The sequence below is a fragment of the Belonocnema kinseyi genome, chromosome 6 (genome assembly GCF_010883055.1).
Source record: "Belonocnema kinseyi isolate 2016_QV_RU_SX_M_011 chromosome 6, B_treatae_v1, whole genome shotgun sequence".
Classification (NCBI taxonomy): domain Eukaryota; kingdom Metazoa; phylum Arthropoda; class Insecta; order Hymenoptera; family Cynipidae; genus Belonocnema; species Belonocnema kinseyi.
Window position 1 is genome coordinate 50801228 of NC_046662.1, and position 6608 is coordinate 50807835.

A 6608-nucleotide genomic window follows, 5' to 3' on the forward strand; every position below is an offset into this window, starting at 1 on the left:
TTTAATTTAAGGTGCATTATTTAAAAAACAAGGTTGCTACAAAATACGAATTTCTGACAGCCACCAGATTTTTTCAGATCAATAAGAATCAGTTTGTACTAAAAAGATCCATTTTCAAAAAAGAACATGAATTTTTTAACAAAAAAAAGCTAATTTTTCAACAAACAAAAAAATGTTGTTTTGAGTAATGATGTTAATTTGTCGAAAAGGGTAATTAATTATTTTTTTATGTTACATTTTTCCAATTACTGGTCAAATCATTTACTGGAGAAACGAGAATGAAAATGTAAAAGAAATTAATTTGTTTAAACATTGTAATTTTTAACGAAATAAATGTTTAAATAAAATGAGAAATCTTCATTCAAAAAAATTAATTTTCCGACAAATACATAACGTTTGTTATAAATAAAAGTCGAATTTCAACCAAAAATGGAAGTTATATTTAATTTTAATGAAATTAATTTGTTACCATAAAAAAGGAATTTTCAACAAGCTACATAATTAAATTTCTAATCAAAGAAATTAATATTGTCAACCAAAAAATTAATTTATCACCAAGAAAATTGATGTTCTAAAATACTAATTTTCAACAAAATGCACGAATTTTCAACTTATACGAGAAATCTTTGAACAAAAAAATTAATTTTCCATCAAGAAGATTAATTTTCTATTAAAAAAAAGACATTTTCAAGCAAAAAATATAAATTTACAACCCAAAATGGAATAATTATATTTATAGTTAAAAAATTAATGTGTAACCATAAAAAGCGAATTTTCAACAAACTAGTTGAACTTTAAAGTAATTAAAAAAAGGGAATTGTCAGTCAAAAAGACAAATTTTTCATCAAAAAGCTTGATATTCTACTACAAAAGACTAATTTTTAACTGAAATTTGTGACAAAAATACTCTTGACCAAGAAGATTAGTTTTCTATAAAAAAAAAAAAAATGAATTTGAATAAAATGCATGAATTTTCAAGTACATGCCTAAATTTTTAACAAAAAATTATTTTTTTTATAAAAAAAAAGATGAATTTCAATAAAATGCATGAATTTTCAACTAAAAAAAGATATACTTTTAACCCAAAATAGAATATTTATAGCTTAAAAATTATTTTCTAATCATAAAAACGAATTTTCGCCAGCAAAAAAAAGTAAATTACCAACCAAAAAGATGAATTTTTTCACCAAAAAGATAGATAATTAACCACAAAAAACTAATTTTTATCTAAATAGTTAAATTTTCAGTTGATAAAATAAATTTTCAACCAAACAGTTTAATTTTCAAATGAAGAATACAAATTTTTAACCAAAAACGTAGTTAAATTTTCAGTTTGAAAAACTGATTTTGAACAAGCATAAAATAAATTTTAAAAAATGGCGGAATTTTCAACTAAGGTAATAAAAGTTTAACTATAATAATGAAGACTCAATTTGAAAATGAATTTTGAACCAAATAGTTTAATTTTCAAGTCAAGAATATTAATTTTTAACCAAGCACGGAAGTTAAATTTTCAGTTAAAAAATTAGTGTGGAACAATAAAAAAAGTTAAATTGATAATAAAAACAATTAATTCTTAGCTACAATGGTGAATCTTTAATAAAAAAATTAAATAATTTTAATTTAAACAAAACGATCAATTTTGGACAAAAAATGGAATAGTAATATTTTTAAATAAAAAAAAAATTAACTTAAAAAAGGGGAGTTCGACAAAATAGTTAAATTAGTAATCATATCTTTCCAAACTGAAGAATTTTCTACAAAAAAGTTGAATTTTCAACACGAAAATATGATTGTCCAACGTAGCAGGATTTTTTCTTTTTAAAAAAATTATTTAAGATTTGATAAACAAGTAAATTTATCCCAGAATGTACGAGAAAACCTGTCAAAAATGCAGTTATTTGTTAGAAATAAAATCAAGTCATGATAAAACTCTGCCAGAAAAATAAAACAAATTGCAATTCATGTTTATCTATCGATGACGCGATCTGTTGCAATTTTTTTTCTGCCTGTAATTGCATTTCATCGCCTTTTTTTTATTTCGCATCTTGAGATAATAGTATAGAATTTCAAGAGTTATGACTATGATGTAAAAGCTTCACAAGTTGCAAATTTTAATTCTACGTCATTAATTTCAGAAATATTTATTTTAGCTTTCTAATAGCAAAATAATTCTCTTATCAAATTAAATCCACGTTTTTACTATCAGATAATGGAATTCAATTTGTAAAATTGAACAATTTTGATATGAAACGTTACAAGCTTTTAATTAAATAGAAAAATAAATTTTTCTATGGCTGCAATCGTTAAAAAAATTATTGAATAAAGAAATAAAAATGTCTTTTAAAAGTTGTCAAGAAGTAACGGCAACTAGATTCAAATTTTGAAAGACTTTATTAAAAATTGTGTAAAATAGAAGATTCAATTAGAAAGCTTTAACATTTAAAAATGTGCAGTTTTGATTTCTTAATAAATTAGAAAACTCAATTTAAAAGAATTTACTTTTCTGATTGTATAAGCTAAAAAATTTGTTTCTGCTCCATAGTGAATACTATAAATTCAAATTTATTTTCGTTATTCAATAATTTAATTTGAAAGAAAATTACAAAAAAGAAATTATCACCAAAAAATTTTAATTTTCAACCGAAGAGATGAATTTTTAATTAAAATGTTGAATCTTTAACAACAAAATATTATTGAAGAATGAGCAAGTTTTCACCAAGTATAGTTGAATTATCAACAAAAGAATAAATTGATTGCGATAAATGTAATAATTGACATTTCAACAACAAAATTTTAACTTTAAATGAATTTGTAATGTTCCTTGACCGTTCAAACTTTTTTTTATGTCTAAAAACAACCTTACAGCTAGGAAATCAATAATTCGAATGCAAATAAAGGTTTACTTCTGAATATACTTTAAGCACTTTTAGTGACAACAGTCATAAAGAATTTTACACGGTGTCATTCACAAATTATGTAAGATATACGTACACATAAATTAGTTCAGGTTTCAACTCAAAAAGGTAAATTTTATGATACATTTTTATTTAAATTCTATTATTAATTATAGTATAATTAATTTTTCGGCGAAAACAATTATTTTCAAAAAAAAAAAAAAAGGAATTTTAAGGAAATAGCTGAACCAAAGAAACGAATTTTTAACTAAAATGATGAATCTCCAACTAAAACAATGAATTTTTAACCAAAAAGCGTAATTTTCAAAAAAAAAATTCAACAAAATAAATGAATTGTCAACTTGAAAAAAAAAATCATAAAAATAATAGATAAATTTTCAGTTTGAGAAAAATTTTAAAAAGCCCAAATTTTCAACAACAAAATTTGAATTTTCACGTAAAACCGATATATTTTTCACCCTAAAAAATAACATAGTTCAATTTTAAAACCAAGAAGATTAATATTCTATCATAGAAAAATTATTTTTTAACAAGAAGTTCTCGTTCATTTGAATTATTAAAGGAAAATTGAAAATAGTTCAATTTAACGAAAAAAAAGCGAATTTGCAATAAAATCTTGAATCTTTAACCAAAAGAGATTAATTTTCAACAAAAATTTTTTAATTTTTAGTCCAGAAAGATACATTTTCTATCAAAATAGATGAATTTTCAGCACAAAAAGACGATTAAACGTAAAAAAATGATGAATTTAAAAAAAAAATGTACTTTTTAAAAATATGAATTATGAACTAAATACTAACTGAATTTTTAATTAATAAGATAATTTTCCTCCTAAAATATTAGTTTTATACTAAATAGTTACAGTTTTTAACAAAAAAATGATATATTAATTAAATAGTAGTTAAATTTCCAACGAAAAAGTTGGATTTCCTCCAAGAACAATAATTTTCTACCAAATATTTGAATTTTCAAGCATACAGATAACAAAATAATTTAATTTTCAACCAAAAATAAGGACTATTTAACAAAATTATAAAAATTTCAGCAAACGATGCATTTTTATTTAAGATGACATTTTTTTACCAAAAAGGTAGATTTTTCAATAAAACAGTTAAATTTTGATTCAAAAAGAAAGATTGATTTTTTAAAATAATTATTGAATTTTCAATGAAAATGATGATTTTTCAAGCAAAATACAATGCCTTTTTTTATTCAAAAGGGCGGATTTTCATCAAAAACCATACATTTATAAACAAATAATTAAATTATTAACCAAAAAATGAATTCTTAACAAAATTGTAATATTCTTAACCAAATTGATGAATTTACGTCAAAAATTATATTTTCCATCAGAATGGATGAATGTGTAACAAAACAGTTGAATTTTTAAACAAAAATAACTTAGCTTACCGAAGAGTTTTCCCTGGCACTCCCTCACAATCTTAAATTTAATGACTTTCTGGAATTCCCCAACATTTTGAAACCTTGATATTGAGTTTCATTTTGATGTGACCTGCTAAAGTTCGCAACATTTAGAAACGAATCTACGAAATTTGCGAATTTTTTTGGTTTTTGTTGAGCAATTAGTTTTATCTTAATAATCCATAACGGCAAATTAAACACCCAACATTTATTTACGTTTATAATAATTGCAAACTTCGCTTACGTTCATTTTGACCAAATCACTAGGTAGGCCCCCTGACAATCGTCTTCAATTTTAGACGCTAAAAATGAGAATCTGACACAGTGAATACTTTAAATTCGAATTTATTTCCGTTGCGAATAATTGAATTTGAACAAAAATGATGCAAACTAAGATCAATCTTTTTCGATCGATGACATAATCAGTCTAAATTTCCTCCTTATCCTAATCTGCTTTCATCTCACTTCCAATCAAAATAACGACACAAACCTTCATAAATGCAAGAGTTTCATTTAAAAACAAATCCAAAAGGGGTCTTATCTTCACTTAAACGTTCTTAATTCGAGAACAATCGATTCTAGTCCTATCTCAAGTGAAAAAAAAATAAGTCTCGCAACAAACAAAACTCAATTTTGCACCACTAAGTGAGCGAACTCAATGTCCAGAAACTGTTGCTCACCGAATTTTTTATAAATCGCACCTAATCTTCATCCTCACTCCTAGTACTAAACACAACGGTTCGGTCACTGACACGTCAAACCAAAACATTCGCAAAACTGGAAAACCCCACTTTAATCTCGCACATGGAACTTCGGATTCACTTCTAAAAAGGCCGAGACACACCACTCATGAAATTCTTTCAGAAAGACTGTCAGAAAATCAAAAATAAATCGTCGGACCCACTATCACCAAAAATGCAATGGCTAGTTTCTAGAACTAGAAATCCGAACAGTGACCGTGTCACTCTCGTCGCTCTTACGTCAACAATACGATGCATTATTGACTCTTTTGGGTCATCCAAAAAACTTCGATAAAATCAAAAAGAAAAAAAAACATCAGAACATTGAAATCCCGTGAGTGTTGCATTGACAAAGTCGAAAGCTGCATAATGCAAATAACCTTGCTGATTGCGTTGTTTCCCTGAGTCATAGCCACAGTCGAGAATCACAGAGTCTGGGCGCGTGACGTTGCGAAACGAAATCGTACCACGACTCACATCGCCATTGATTCACAAATAACGCACATTCCTATCACTTGTCTAAACAAAAGGTACAGAACTTCTTTCAATTTGACGTACCTGCATATCCCGAGAGATGATTTTCACCCCGGCCTTCTCTACACACCCCACTTGGTGAAAAACATGGCGGGCCACTGCAGACAGACGATCCCGAAAAGTGCTCGCTGCTCTCAGCACGGGTCCCCTGCACTACTGCGCATGCGATGCACGAGGCGCTTCCTTAGCTGCCGTTCGCGCGCTTATTTGAAATACTATAAAATACATTTTTGCTTTCATTATAAATAATTGAAATTATAATATTTTAACATGTTTAAGTGGCACATCAATATTTTTTTTGAATTTAGGGCATTAAATTTAAAATTTAATGTTATATAATGTGATCTTTTTAAATTTTGTTACCAATTTATACATTTAACATTTTGTATATTAATTAAAAGGGATATACAAATTTTATTACAGGTACATTCTGAAGTATTTTACATTTATATATCGAGAAAATATAATTCAAATTTATTTTTATTCATAATAATATCATCTTATAATACTGCTAGAAACTTGCATTTTTTCCGCAAATTTCCACATTGTTGTCGAATTTTCAATTAAAGGAAGATAGTAAATAAAATAGAGTAAACAAACATAATTGTTTTGATAATTTATTATTATATTTAATAATATTCTATTTGAAAAATGCTAGAGTTTTTTCTAAAATGTTCCACTTTTTTCAACTTCTCACTTAAGTTAAATAATAATTTAAACAAAAAGGCTCTCAGTAATTATTTCAAAGAAAATGTACATTTAATATTATGCATATGCATAATTTAAAGAATATTTCAAATTTCAGTTTTATTTTTATTATATGAAATAGAAACTCGAATTGTTTTAAAGTTTCAACAAATTATATTAACTAAAAGATAATATATTTTTTGATCACCATCAGTTCCTTTTCAAAATCCGAAAAATAGAAACATTTGCAAAGATATTAAGAGAATACTGAAAAATCCAGAAAAATTATATTCCCAACAATGTAAAA

General features: G+C 25.5%; 1 protein-coding gene across 4 annotated transcripts in view; it reads right to left on the reverse strand.

The window, feature by feature from the left end:
* LOC117175654 (probable serine/threonine-protein kinase nek3) overlaps positions 1–5745 on the reverse strand; it is a 56180-nt gene extending 50435 nt beyond the window's left edge. Inside the window, exon 1 of one of the 4 annotated variants that reach the window (XM_033365374.1) lies at positions 5639–5745. The gene's annotated coding sequence lies outside the window, so the exon portion shown is untranslated. Of the gene's footprint in view, positions 1–4328; positions 4432–5020; positions 5221–5638 lie in introns of those variants that run through there. The other 3 variants (XM_033365377.1, XM_033365376.1, XM_033365375.1) reach the window with 3 other exon arrangements.
* Between the last annotated feature and the right edge of the window lie 863 nt (positions 5746–6608).